Raw genomic sequence first — 15218 nt, forward strand, 5'->3', positions numbered from 1 at the left:
TGCATCCACCCAGGAGAGGAACTGCCGAGGCAATGTTTGGGAAATTCCATGTGGAGTGCTAGAATCCATATTGGGTTGGAACCTGGTGACTCCTTTCAGTGCTGCTCTCCAGTGGACCAGAACTTTTCTGAAATTGTAACATATCTGCTATTTGTTCCACAGCATGTGCTATGTGCTGTTGGTAACATATATTGCACCTTGGCCCTGGAAATATGCTGCTTCATTAGCCGTATTCATATATGGTTATACCATAATTAAACATAGAAAACATAGAAAATAGGTGCAGGAGTAGGCCATTCGGCCCTTCGAGCCTGCACCACCATTTATTATGATCATGGCTGATCATCCAACTCAGAACCCTACACCAGCCTTCCCTCCATACCCTCTGATCCCCCTAGCCACAAGGGCTATATCTAACTCCCTCTTAAATATAGCCAATGAACCGGCCTCAACTGCTTCCTGTGGCAGAGAATTCCACAGATTCACCACTCTGTGTGAAGAAGCTTCTCCTAATCTCAGTCCTAAAAGGCTTCGCCTTTATCCTCAAACCGTGACCCCTCGTTCTGGACTTCCCCAACATCGGGAACAATCTTCCTGCATCTAACCGGTCCAATCCCTTTAGGATTTTATACGTTTCAATCAGATCCCCCCTCAATCTTCTAAATTCCAACGAGTACAAGCCTAGTTCATCCAGTCTTTCTTCATATGAAAGTCCTGCCATCCCAGGAATCAATCTGGTGAACCTTCTTTATTCTCCCTCTATGGCAAGGATGTGTTTCCTCAGATTAGGGGACCAAAACTGCACACAATACTCCAGGTGTGGTCTTACCAAGGCCTTGTACAACTGCAGTAGTACCTCCCTGCTCCTGTACTCGAATCCTCTTGCAATGAATGCAGCATACCATTTGCCTTTTTCACCGCCTGCTGTACCTGCATGCCCACATTCAATGACTGGTGTATAATGACACCCAGGTCTTGTTGCACCTCCCCTTTTCCTAATCGGCCACCATTCAGATAATAATCTCTTTTCATATTTTTGCCACCAAAGTGGATAACTTCACATTTATCCACATTAAATTGCATCTGCCATGAATTTTCCCACTCACCCAACCTATCCAAGTCACCCTGCATCCTCTTAGCATCCTCCTCCTTGAAGTTGAACTTGAACTTGAGATAGGTGCTAACAAAGTTTGAAGAGGTTTTATACAAACTCACAGCATGGCGGAAAACAGGCAAGTTGGGTAAAATGCTGAGAAATGGAAAGACATCCACATCTGTGCACAAAAGAGAAAAGCAAATTATTTGTTGACTGCTGACTGATTGCAAAATACCAATGTTCACAATGACCTTGGTATTCTTGGAGAGAATTCAGTGAAATCTAATGAGCACCTGCAGTATTTAGTGAGGCAAATGCTCTGTATTACATGTGGATTTAGATAAAGGTGTCTTTCTGTACCTAATGTGGAGATAGTGACACCTTAACTATTGTGTGCAGTGTTAGTCTTATCAAAGAAGAATTATTACTTGGAATTCACTGTCCCCGGGTACTCTGTTGTTATGCTAAGGGTAGCAATGGAAATGAGTCTGGCTAGGGGACTGGAGTTTCAGTGCAGAATAATCTTACGAACAGTGATCATAACTCTGTCAGATTTAGGATTGTTACGGATGATGATAGGAATTAGGAGAAGATTGGACCTTGGGAGTAAGCGACTAAAATGGAAAAACTAGCAAGAACTGCATGAGGAAGCGACTGGGGATAGTAGATATTGAGTAGCTGCTATTGGGCTAGTCCAAATATGAAATGTGGGAGTCATTAAAGCACCAGTGGTAAGAACACAGACCAAAATATTCCTGTGAGGAACAAAGATGAGATTGGTTGATTTTGGGATCCTTAGACAAACGGACTCAGTGTAAATTTAGGCAGAAATCCAAAGGAAATATATGTAAGGTTTAGGAAGCTAAAATCAGTTTGGGCTCCTGCAGAATATGAAGGAAACATGGAAGTGTGTTCACAGGGAATCATGAGGTCTAAGCGTTGTCAAAAATATCCTCGGTGAGAATAACTAAGGTAAATACTGAGGATTTAATGCAAACATCATAAACAAGAAGGTAGCTGGATAGATGGTATTACCTTTAGAACAAAGGAGGGAAATTATACCTGCAGACTAATCAAGTGGGTGAAGAATATGTAAGTTTGCTCTTGGGATCAGTAAGTACCAAGGAGGACATGGAGCACGTGGAGCTCAGGAACAGGTATGTGACTATCATGAATGATGAGAGCAGCAATTTTCAGTATTAGTCTTTTGGTAACTCCTCTTTCAGTAATCACACTTCAGTATGTATGCATGCAGGTACTATCTGTGTAGAGAAAAGACCCTCTTTACTACCTACTCCACCTTAATTATTTTGGCACTTGTTATCCATTTGCTTTGCATGTGACATTGGTAGATTTGTGAATTTCATTTCTCAGCAGTTGAAGGCAAAGTAGGACAGATTATACTTGGCACAAATAGTGAACTGCTTAAGACCCACAAAAATATTGAGGCAGAGACGATATTTGACTGGAGGAGATGCAGGAAATATAGACAAGAATTTGGGAGACAGTGACAATTTTGAGATTAACGATCCACTGGTAATTTCCAGAGCTGGAGGTTTATTGATGACAGGATGGATGACAGGAGTTAAAACATAGACCATAGAACAAAACAGCACAAGAACAGACCTTTTGGCCCACTTTGTTATAATCAACCTATTAATATTCAAATAGTCAACAAAACTAATCCCTCTATCTACTGTCACGTGACCGGCAACAATGTATATCAATTGAGTCAGGTTTTATACAAACAAACATATATTAAATTCTGCTCAACAATAGCAAATAATATTCAAACGACTAATTTAACCGAAGTTAACTGCTATATGGCAACTCTGGAACAGTTCTTAAAAGGGTGTATGTGAAAACAGTTCTTAAAGTGGTAAATTCGAACACAGTTTTTAGAATGGTAAATTCGAAAGTCCAAAAGATTTATACAGTCAATTAGGAGAGACTTTCCTGAAGTAAAGAATTCCTCAAAGACATGACGTTACTGCTGATCCCAGCCGAAACCTGCCTTGTCCACAGGATTCACAATGATGGAAATAAAATGGTTTAAAGGAACTGACCTTTTCTTCTGGAGAATAGACACTGCACAATCCTTCCTGCTTTTGTCACAATGAGGTGCTGGGAATGGACCCAAATGCGAGACACAGACACTGAAGTACAAGGAACAGGACTTGACTAGAGCAGGGACGTGACAGGATACAGGCAAGGAGCAGGGACAAGAACGCAGACTTGGGCTAGGGAAAGGGGGACCAGGACTAGAAACCAAGGGCTAGGAGACAAGGCATCGACTCCGAGTCCGAGACTGGAGAAGGACCCAGAACCTGAGACTTGCCTCGGGCTTGGACCCCAGAACCAGGCAAGGACATAACATGGCTTCAGGACAGGACATAGCTGGGGACTAGAGGCCTGAGCTTGGAGACAGGCTGGGCTCTTTGTCATGAGGCTGGGGTCTCGAGTCTGGAGCTTGGAAGCTGGGGACTTCAGGCTTGTGTTCTTGGAGCTTGGCTTGGGATCCTCGAGGCTGGCGTTCCCGGAGCTCGGCTGCGGGGTCCTCGAGGCTGGCGTTCCCGGAGCTCGGCTGCGGGGTCCTCGAGGCTGGCGTTCCCGGAGCTCGGCTGCGGGATCTTCATCTTGAAATGCGGAAGCTGATAACTCGGAGGCTGGAGCTGAGAGATAGACTGGGAACTGAACATCAACATAGGGCTGGAACTTGTCCTTCGAAAATCCGGGACTCATCGTTAACAGGACATGAACATGAGACAGGACAGTACAGTGTTACGTACCCCGTAACTGGGTTGCCAAACCAGCAGAAATGGATCACTCAGTTGGAGTCTGGATTACTAGAACTAAGAAACACAGTCATCGAAAGGATAATAAATGCAACAGTTCAGCAATGATAAATACACATGTGCACAGAATTAAGATAACAGCATCAATCAAGCTCTATCGTTGTCTAGGGGTAAATGACCAATTTCGAAGTGACACAAAAGTCCAGTTCGATTTAATAGTTCAGTTTGCAGTAATCGTTGCCATGGCGATGGACAACGTGGGGGGAGGGAGAGAGAGAATGGGAACGACTGATCATTCAGACACGGCTTCCACTCACAGACCGGCGATATTTCTCACAAGCAGCTTTCGGGCAGGTCCTTGGTGATGTCACCTGAGGTCACCGACTGTGACCCCTCCTCCAGATGCGGTCGATCCTCTGCAGTGAACCCGGCACCCAAGCGAGGGTGGACACACACCGGGTTCCCGCTGATCGTACCTTTCCACCCTGTGCGTTTAAGGTCCGATACTTCCCACCGACTCGTGAGAGGCGCACCGCTTCCAGGGTCTCGTTACCTCGGGTGTCGTGTGTCTTGCCTTAGCGAATCTGTCCCTTTTTATCCCCCTGCTGGGGTATCGCCTGTCCATCACTTCAAACAGTTCAAGGTTCAAAGGGGGAGCCGCTCCAGACATCTCTCTCGCCCGTCCCTTCATTACACATCTCCAGATCGCCTGTCCATCACTTCAAACAGTTCAGGGTTCAAAGGGGGAGCCGCTCCAGACAGCTCTCTCTCCCGTCCCTTCATTACACATCTCCAGACGCTGCTCCATTGTTCCTTATCTCTCCTTCCCCTGAGGACAGGTGGCAGACCACTTGCTGATGCCACTGATGCTAACCCAGGCCAGCAAACATCTTAATTTTATGTGTATTCTCGTCACAATAGACATAGAGCCGGGACTTATACTTCGACAAGCCGGGACTCAACCTCTCCACACCAAGGTGGGACAGGTCCACCTGTTGGGTAACAGCAGAACAGCCAGACTTACCCAACAGAGGCAAAGACAAGACAAGCATGTCCCCCCACAGGGCAACATCAAAACAGCCTGATTTACCCCAATGAGACAAGGACAAGACAAGACATGATCCCCCCACAGGGCAACAGCACAGCAGAACAGCCTGACTTACCCCACAGAGGCGAGAACAAGACAAGACAGATCCCCCTCAGGGCAATGGCAAAACAGCCTGACTTACCCTCACAGAGGCAAGGACAAGAAGAGAAACACCAAAGAACAACAGACAGTTCTATCTCTGCTTCAGCATTGCTCCGAGTCACAGTTACAGCCAGCAACCTCCGCTGGTTACGGAAACAGTCAGATCCCTACCTAGCTTGGAGTGGCTGACGGCCACTCAGCTGGCCCAGAAAACAGCCAAATCCATACCGCAAAAACTACGCCAACAAGTGGCAACAAGGCTTCGTGAAGCAGTAGTCCTCCAACCAGGCCTAGAGATCACAAATGGTTTCACTAGACTTCCATCAGCAGGTTGCTCCAAGGGAGACTGACAAGGCAAACCAGCAGCCCACACTCAACGCTAGGCTACTTATATTCAAAGCCCCAAGATGGGAATCAGGTGCCTATGCTTAACTCAATCAAACGAGGGACAGCTGGAAGACCAGGAGTCCTGAGTCCATGGACCGGATCATGAACCGGAATGCATACTTCACAGACCGGATCATGACAGCTTTAGCAGAGGATATCTCAGATGCAGGTCACTTTTTCTTGAACGAAGATTCAATAAAGGTCGATCATCTCCAAAACCACCGAACGATATCAGCTTTACTCGACTCTGCGAGTTCCTGTACTTTAGTAAGGTCTTCACTCTCCAATACTACTTACAACAGAAAGTAGAACTCCACTTTAAAATAAAACTACGTCATAAGACGAATACACAGCATAACAGAGTATCCGACGAATTAAATAACGAACTAAACTTAAAACTCAACTGGAAAAAACTAACTGCATCACCACAGGGGTCTCCCTTTTATACCGTGGTGAACATGTCATCACGTGACCTCACACTGGTGGGAAAATTACATTACCCCACTCAATTACATCATGGTCATAAGACAGTCACAAGATAAACATGAGGTATGTAATACTACACAATGTCTATGTCTTTCCATTTCACTACATTCATATGCCCATCTAAACATCTCTTAAACGTCCCTAATGTATCACCCTCTACCACCAACCCAAGCAGTGCATTCCAGGCACCCACCACACTGTGTAAAACAAAACATGCCCCTCACATCTTCCTTCAAATTACTTCCTCTCACCTGAAGTGTGTACCCTCTGTTTCTAATTACTTCAACACTGGGAAAAATATACTGTCTGTCTACTCTATGCCTTTCATAATCTTATAAACCTCTATCAGATCCTCACCTAGACCGCTGCTCCGAAGAAAATAACACGTTTATCTAAATTCTCATTATAGCACGTGCCCTCTAATTCAGGCAGCATCCTTGTAAACATTATCTGCACCCTCTCCAAAGCCTCAAGATTCTTCTTCTAATAGGGCAACCAGAACTGTATGTAATACTCCAGATGTGGCCTAACTAGAGTTGTATAAAGCTGCAAAAACCATTGCTTTACATTTGACCTACCAAGGTGCAACAACTCACATTTTTGTCAGGTTAAACTGCATCTGCTATTTCTCTGCCCATATCTACAACTGATCTATATACTGCTGCATTCCTTGCCAGTCTTTTATATTATCCTCAACACCAATCTGCTTACTATCTGAAAACTTACTAATCCACCCATCTGGAGTATATTTTCATCCAAGCCATTTGTATACATCACAAACAGAAGAGGTCAGCCCAGCACAGATCACTGCAGAACACCACAAATAACAGATCCAGCTAGAATAAATCCCTTCAAACATAATCTTCTGTCTTCGATGGGCAAGCTAGTTCTGTATCTAAGTGGCCAATTCAGTATTGATCCCATGCACCTTAATCTTCTTGATCAGCTTACCATAAGACCACAAGATAAAAGAGCAGAATTAGGCCATTTGGTGTATCGAGTCTGTTCCACCACTTCATCATACCTGATCCATTTTCCCTCTCAGCCCCAATCTTCTGTCTTTTCCCTGTATTCCTTTGTGCCCTGACTAACCAAGAATCTATCAACCTCTGTCTTAAATATACTGTACCTAAATACTTGGCCACCACAGCTGCCTGTGGCAATGTATTCCACAGATTCACCACCCTCTGGCTAAAGAAATGCCTCTTAACCTCCGTTCTAAAAGGAAGCCCCTCTATTCCGAAGCAGTGTCCTCTGGTCTTAGAATCTCCTACCACAGGAAACATCCTCTCCACATCCACTGTGTCAAGGCTTTTCATCATTTGATAAGTTTCAATGAGGTCAGCCCTCAATCTTCTGAATTCCAGTGAGTGCAAACCCAGAGCCATGAAATGCTCTTTATATGTTCAATCTCGGAATCATTTTCGTGAACCTCCATTGAACCCACCCTAATGTCAGTGCAACCTTTCTCAGGTAGGGACTTAAAACTGCCCACAACACTTTAAGTTGGATATGGCTCAAGTGCAGAGCAAGAGACGCTGAAGTGGACAGTATCTCAAGGGAACGGAATTTCTACACAAGACTCCCAAGTCCCTTTGCACCTCAGCTTTTTGTATTTTCTCCCAATTTAGAAAATAGTCTACCCTTTCATTTCTTTTACCAAAGTGCATGACTATACACTTTCTGACACTGTGTTCCATTGGCCTTTTCTTTGCCCTCACTCCTCATCTGCCCAAGTTTCCCAGTAGCATCTCTACTTCCACAAACCACCTGCTTCTCTACTTATCTTCGTAACATCCGCAAACTTTGCAACAAAGCCATCAATTCCATCATCCAAGTCATCAACATATAACATAGAAAGAAGTGGTCCCAATGCAGACCCCTGTAGAACACCACTAATCACCAGCAGCCAGCCAGAAATAAGCTCCCTTTATTTTCACTCTTTAACTCTTGCCAATCAGCCTCTGCTTTAGCCATGCTAGTATCTTTCCTGTAATACCTTGGGCTCTTAACTTGTGTAGCACCTTATCAAATGCCTTCTGAAAATCAAAGTATACAACATCCACCCATTCTCCTTTGTCAATCTTGCTTGCTACTTCTTCAAAGAATTCCAACAGATCTGTAAGGCAGGATTTCCCCTTCAGGAAACCATGTTGACTACAGTTTATTTTATCATGTGCCTTCAAGTATTCCGTAACCACACCCTTAACAATTGACTCCAATATCATTCAACCTCTGAGGACAGCCTAATTGTCCTATAATTTCCTTTATTCTGCCTCTCTCCTTTCTTGAAGAGTGGAGTGACATTGCAATTTTCCAGTCTTCTGGAACCATTTCAGAATCGAGTGATTCTTGAAAGATCATTTCTAGTGCCTCCACAATCTCTGTACCATCTCTTACAGACCTCTGTGGTGTACACCATCTAGTCCAGCTGACTTATCGACCTTCAGACCTTTCCCAAGAACCTTCGCAGTAGTAATGGCAACTTCACACACTTGCCTCCTGACACTCTCAAACCTCCAGCATACTACTGGTGTTTTCCACTATGAAGACTGATGCAAAATACTTATTCAGTTCATCTGCCATTTCCTCGTCTCCATTACTACCTCTCCAAAATCATTTTTTAGCGGTCCGATATCCATTCTCACCTCTTCTATGTGTCTGGAGAAACTTTTATGGTCCGCCTTCATATTGACTAGGTTACCTTTGTGTTCCATATTTTCTTGCTTACTGACTTTTTAGTTGTCTTCTGTTTGCTCTTGAAAGCTTTCCAATCCTCTAACATCCCACTAATTTGTTCTATTATATGTTCTCCCTTTGGCTTTTAGGTTGGCTTTGGCTTTTTCCTCTTTAGGATGTATATATTCTGCACCTTCCAAATTTCATTCAGAAATTCCAACCATTGCTGCTCTGTCATTATCCCTGCCTTTTCTTAACCCACTTATGCTTTTCCAATCATTTTTGGCAATTACCTTTCTCATGCCTCTGTAATTCTCTTTACTGTTCCTGAATACTGATGCATCTGACTTTAGTTTCTCCACAAATTTCAGGGTGAATTCTATCATATTATGATCAGAGTTCCTTTATGTTCAGCTCTTTAGTCAATTTAGATTAGATTAGATTAGATTCAACTTTCTTGTCATTGTGGCAAGTACAGATACAAAGCCAATGAAATGCAGTTAGCATCTGACCGGAATTGCAAAGAATAGTGTTATTTACAAAATAACTGCGAATAAAAAGTAAGTGCTACAGCTCACAAATATAAAAGTACTGAGACAATACAATATGGGTGCAATACTGCTTAGCGCTGTGATGAGAGGTTCAGCAGGGTCACAGCCTCAGGGAAGAAGCTCTTCCTATGCCTGCTGGTGTGGGAGCAGAGGCTCCTGTAGTGCCTACTGGATGGGAGGAGAGTAAAAAGTCCATGGTTAGGGTGAGATGCATCCTTGATAATGCTTTTTGCCCTGCCCAGGCAGCATTTATGGTAGATGTTCTCAATGGTGGGCAATTGGGTGCCGATAATCCGCTGGGCAGTTTTCACCACACGCTGGAGTGCTTTGCGGTCCGATACGGGACAATTGCCATACCACACTGAGATGCAGTTGGTGAGTATGCTCTCAATGGTACAGCGGTAAAAGTCCATCAGTATCCTGGGACAGGGGTGAGGTTTTTTGATGCTCTGTAGCAAATAAAGGTGTTGTTGCGCCTTTTTGACCAGGGTGGAGGAGTTCAGGGACCAGGTGAGATCCTCAGAAATATGGACACCAATGAATTTGAAGCTTGATATACGGTCCACTACAGCTCTGTTGATGTAGATGGGGAGGTGAGTGTGGCTGCTAGAATGCCTGAAGACCACAATGATCTCCTTGGTCTTCTGGGTGTTAAGGGCCTGGTTATTGTCGGCACACCATGCGGCCAGGTGCTGGACCTCGTCCCTGTAGGCTGTCTCGTCATCCGCTCTGACCACACCAACCACCATGGTGTCGTCTGCGAACTTGATTATGGAGTTAGAACCATGTACAGGAACGCAGTCATAGGCGAAAAGGGAGTACAGAAGAGGGCTCAGCACACAGCCTTGAGGCACGCCGATGTTTAAGGTGAGTGTGGAGGAGGAGAGGTTGTCTAACTTAACTGATTGGGGTCTGTTAGTCAGAAAGTCCAAGGTCCAATTGCAGAGGGATGAGCTGATACCAAGCAGATGAAATTTGGCGATCAGCTTGGAGGGGATCACAGTATTGAATGCCGAACTAAAGTCAATGAACAGCATTCTGACGTAAGCGTTGGGGCTGTCCAGGTAGGTTAGGGCAGAGTGAAGTGCCATGGAGATGGTGTCCTCTGTTGACCTGTTGGTGCGATAGGCAAATTGATGGGGATTCAGGGTAGTAGGCGGACAGGATTTCAGATGTGATAGAACCAGTCTCTCAAAGCACTTTTCAATGATTGGGGTGAGTGCAACTGGGCGGAAGTCATTCAGGCCCGTGGCAGTGAAATGCTTCAGCACTGGCACGATGGTGGTGATCTTGAAGCTTGTGGGATGACTGCCTGGGCCAGGGACAGATTAAAATTCTGGTTCATAGCACAACACCCATTCTAGAATATCTGATCTTCTAGTGGGCTCAACCATGAGTTGCTCTAAAAAGCCATCTTGTATGCATTTTGGAAATTCCCCCTCGTGGGGTACAGCACCAACCTGATTTTCCCAATCTACCTGCATATTGAAATCTCCCATGCCTATTGTAACAGTGCTCATTTGGAATGCATCTTCTATCTCCAGTTGTAATTTGCAGACCACATCTTTACTACTGTTTGAGGGTCTGTATATAACTCCCATAAGGGTCTTTTCACCCTTGTAGTTCCTAGCTGTAGCCACGATTCAGCATTTTCTGATCCTGTCACTTCTTTCTAATGATTTGATTTTCATTTTTTATCAACAGGGCCTCGCCATCCCATCTGCCTTTCAATACAGTGTATATCCTTGGACGTTAAGCTCCCAGCTGTAATCTTATTTCAGCCATGATTCAGTGATGGGCACAAGCTCATATGTGCCAATCTGTAACTGTGTTACAAGTTCATCTAACCTATTCCATATACTTCATGCATTCAAATATGAAACCTATTCACTCTTTTCGATATTGTCTAACTTCTAATTGCAACTCATTCTGTTGACTACAATCTTGTCCTTTCAATAGCCTCTCCTTTCTCGCAGTGACACTGAACACTGCCATGAGGGATCTTGTCAAACACCTCACTAGAAATCCTATACACAACATCCACAGCTCTACCTCTATCAGACACATTTTTCATCTTATTAACAAACTCAGTCAATTAAGTCAGACACGACTTGCCCCACACAAAGCTACGCTGGCTCTCCCTAATTAGGACGTGGTTTTAAAAATGCTCATGAATCCTACACCTAAGAATTCTTTCCAGTAACTTCCATGCCACTGACCTGAGACACACAGGTGTATCATTTTCAGGATTATCCCTTGTTCCCTCTGAATAGATTAGATTAGATTATGAGGGCACTCAGTCCTCGTTTATTGTCATTTAGAAATGCATGCATTAAAAAATGATACAATGTTCCTCCAGAATGATATCACAAAAATACGCAGGACAAACCAAGACTAAAACTGACAAAACCACATATTTATAACATATAGTTACAACAGTGCAAAGCAATACCGTAATTTGATAAAGAGCAGACCACGGGCACGGTAAAAAAAAGTCTTAAAGTCCCGATAGCCCCATCATCTCTCGCAGACGGTAGAAGGGAGATATTCTCCCTGCCATGAACCTCCAAGCGCCGCAAACTTGCCGATGCAGCACCATTGGAAGCACACAACCGCAGCGGACTCTGAGTCCGTCCGAAAATTTCGAGCCTCCAACCAGCCCTCCGACACCAAGCACCGAGAACCATCCTCTGCCAAATGCTTCGACCCCAACCCGGCCGCTGAGCAACAAGCAAAGCCGAGGACTCGGGGCCTTCCCCTCCGGAGATTCTGGATCACACAGTTGCAACAGCAGTGAAGCAGACATTTCAGAAGTTTCACCAGATGTTCCTCCGTGCTCTCACATCTGTCTCCATCAAATCAGGATTGTGCACGGCACCCTACTTGACAGATAACAGACATCACCACCGGAGTGGCCGCTGCGAGTTGCGTTGCGCCTCCATCTTCTCCTCTTCTCAAAATAACGGAGCAACCTGCCAGTTTTCTGAGATGATGCCTGTGGCTAGACAGAACAAAAGATATTGGTCAGCAGTCTCTTCTCTTATCTTTCTCAATAAACTGCTGTATATCCTTTCATAATCACGGATTCGGCAGTGCATCAGATTCGGCAATTGCACTGGTGAATATGCACATGTCAGCTAATTATTATTTCATTGTGATAGTATTGGACCCAGCGGAGAGAGAGCAGCTGACCTTGGCCATGAGATTCATTCGTCAGAGTGATCCGTCGAGACAGCAATATTCCGTTGAATTCCTATGTATGAACTCATGTTTCTGTCTCCAGCGTGACAGAAGGATTTTGCCAAGTAATTGACCCAGGAAAGTTTGAACAGTGATGTTTTGACATTGGTGGCTTGAGGAGAGGGTGCCTTCTATTCTCAGTGCATGTCCTGACTCTACATTCCGAGAGTCCCAAGTCTATATACCGAGCTTCTCTAGTCTACATTACGTTTCTCCGGTATCTATTCCAAGCTTTTCAAGTCACAAGTACACAGGTTCCCAGCATTGTGGTCCCATGACTCAGATCTGCATTACAAATGAGCGCTTCGAGCAAGCTTTTCAATTGATTCAACAAATCGTCATTCAAGTCAATAGTGTAAATTCTGGAAGAGCCCTACTCCAAAAGCTGAACCCTGGCTGGAGTGTACAAGTACACAAGTAAAGTAACCCAATCAAGAGTATTTTTAGCCCCTTGATGCAAGTCATGGTACAGACTGGGAACATTGAATTTTTATGTAGCAACTTAAAACAGATTGATAGAGAACCACCTAGCTTAGCGATGAAAGAAAGCTGTTTATGCTGTCTTGATCTGTAAAATTGAGTATATCCTAATTGTGTCTGGAAAAAATAGTGAACAGTAAAACACTGTGAACAAGATTTGAAAAGGTTCCTTCTCTAGGTTTCAAGTTTCATGGTTTCAAGGTTTTCCAAAGACTTTTCTCTATGTTCCCAGGGTTTTCATTTCCCAATCATTTCCAAGGCTTAATATGTTTAGTGTTTTTCAATGTCCGCCCCATCTCAGACTCCCAAGCCACCCTCTGGCCCCGCCCGAGGTTTCTTGATTTCTGTCTGTGAGGGTTCCCAGGCCCCTCAGGATTCCCCGGTCACTCAGTCTGTTGGGGTACCCAGGCCCCTCAAGATTTCACCGGTCTCTCAGTCTGTTGGGGTTCCCAGGCCCCTCAAGATTCCCCAGTCTCTCAGTCTGAAGGGGATTCCCAGGCCCCTCAAGATTCCCCGGTCTCTCAGTCTGTTGGGGTTCCCATGCCTCTCTCTCGTTCCCCAGGTCTCTCGAGTTTTTAGATCTTCCTGGGACACCAGGTGCCAGCTGTAAAGAAGGGGGTTTTGTGGTGACTTCAGACCTGTGCAAGGCATCAGAGAGCTTTTGGGCTCTGGGGTTTTTAGATCACCTGAATTGGTTAATTGTTGCTTAAAAGTTATTAATGGTTTTAGTTTCTTGTGTTTTTCTCGAGCGACTCGCTCTTTGTAATGCAGTTTCTGGTGCTTTCTGTTTAAGTTTATTTTGATAAATTCAGATTCTGTGTTCATTTTATTCTTGAAGCAGATGCTGTATTACCTCCAATCGGAGGGTCCTTGTTTTGAGAATGATTTGTCTCACGGTGTCACTTGGTTGAGTTACCTCTGTCTAAGCTCTTGTTTTTTCTTTCTCTACATGGAAGTCTTTGGCTCTGATATTGGCAGTGCACACCATGACACTTATCTACCAGCATCACTGAAGGACACCTTGGACAAGTCCCTCTTTCGGGACTTCCAATGGACATGGGTCTGTGGCGCCTCAGGGGCTGCGCCTAGAGATGAGGGCCCAGTCACAACCACAGATTCAGCAGCGCATCAGATTCGGCAATTGCGCTCGTGAATATGCACACGTCAGCTAATCATGATTTCATTGTGATAGTATTTAACTCCATTCATTCCGTCGTAGTATTTGTCAAGACTTGGACATAGCTACGCTTTGTTATCTACATTTCGCTTTGCCCGAGAAATTGGACTGTTGAGTTAACTGACTCTGGAGACTAGCGATATTTGTTTTATTCTTAGTTGTTCTTTTCAGCTGCAGTGTAGGCTTTATTTTCCATTCGAGAATTTTTGTGAATGGCCCTGTTTTGGCCTAGCGTTTATTGTTTTCTTTTCCCTATAACACTGTTCGCATTAAAGTCTGTGAACTATCGACTTGCTTCAGTGTCTCTCACTCCGCACTTGGGCCATATCCGAACCAGATGACATATTCCACCAGACACCATGGACTTACCCACTTCAGTGCTCTTTAAGAGATCCAACATCTCACCTCACTTACATCAAAATGCCCTAGCATGTTACTATATTTGGCAATGAACTCCCTATCCTGCAAGTCATTCTTTTTCGTCACTACTCATTAAGGAACTCACCCACATCCTCCACATCCAGCTGAATGTTTCCCCTCTATTGTTGAGGGGTTCAACCTTCTCCCCACTTACCCTCTTCCTCCTGATGTATGTATAGAATGCCTGAGGACTCTCTTTATTCCCCTTTGCCAATGATTTTTCATGGCCCCCTCTGGGTTTTCTAATTTTTTTTGAGTTTGTTTCTGGCTTACTTGTAATCCTTAAGGGTTGTGCTTGATCTTATCTTCCTGAGCTTTTACTTCTTATCTAAATTCACCACCTCTCTCAGTATCCAAAGTTCTCTTCCATTACCATCTTTGTCCCTTCTTCTGACAGGAACATAATGTACCTGTTTTGTACTGTGGGAAGTCGGTCTTTAAACACACTCCACAGGTTGGATATGGACATACACAAAAATGCTGTTCCTAATTCACTGTCCACAGTTCCTGCCTAATGCTCTCTGAATTTGCCCTGCTTGTCGCGGAGAGAACGGGTGAACCCAAACGCAGGACACTGACACAGAGGTAGCGTAATCAGAAGTGTGTTTATTAATAGTTGCAGGGAAGGCCGGGGAGCGGGGATTAGATAGAGGAAAGCGGAGGAGTGAGCGAGGCTGGTCCGTGGATCAAAACCGGGTCGCTACAGTGAGAACACGGC

At 44.5% G+C, this 15218-nt stretch overlaps 1 protein-coding gene across 1 annotated transcript in view; it reads left to right on the forward strand.

Moving 5' to 3' along the window:
• The window catches only part of LOC134337692 (uncharacterized), a 194524-nt gene that overhangs the window by 165748 nt on the left and 13558 nt on the right, over positions 1 to 15218 (forward strand). The gene's annotated exons all lie outside the window — the stretch shown is intronic.

Source organism: Mobula hypostoma, chromosome 25 (assembly GCF_963921235.1).
Source record: "Mobula hypostoma chromosome 25, sMobHyp1.1, whole genome shotgun sequence".
NCBI lineage: Eukaryota > Metazoa > Chordata > Chondrichthyes > Myliobatiformes > Myliobatidae > Mobula > Mobula hypostoma.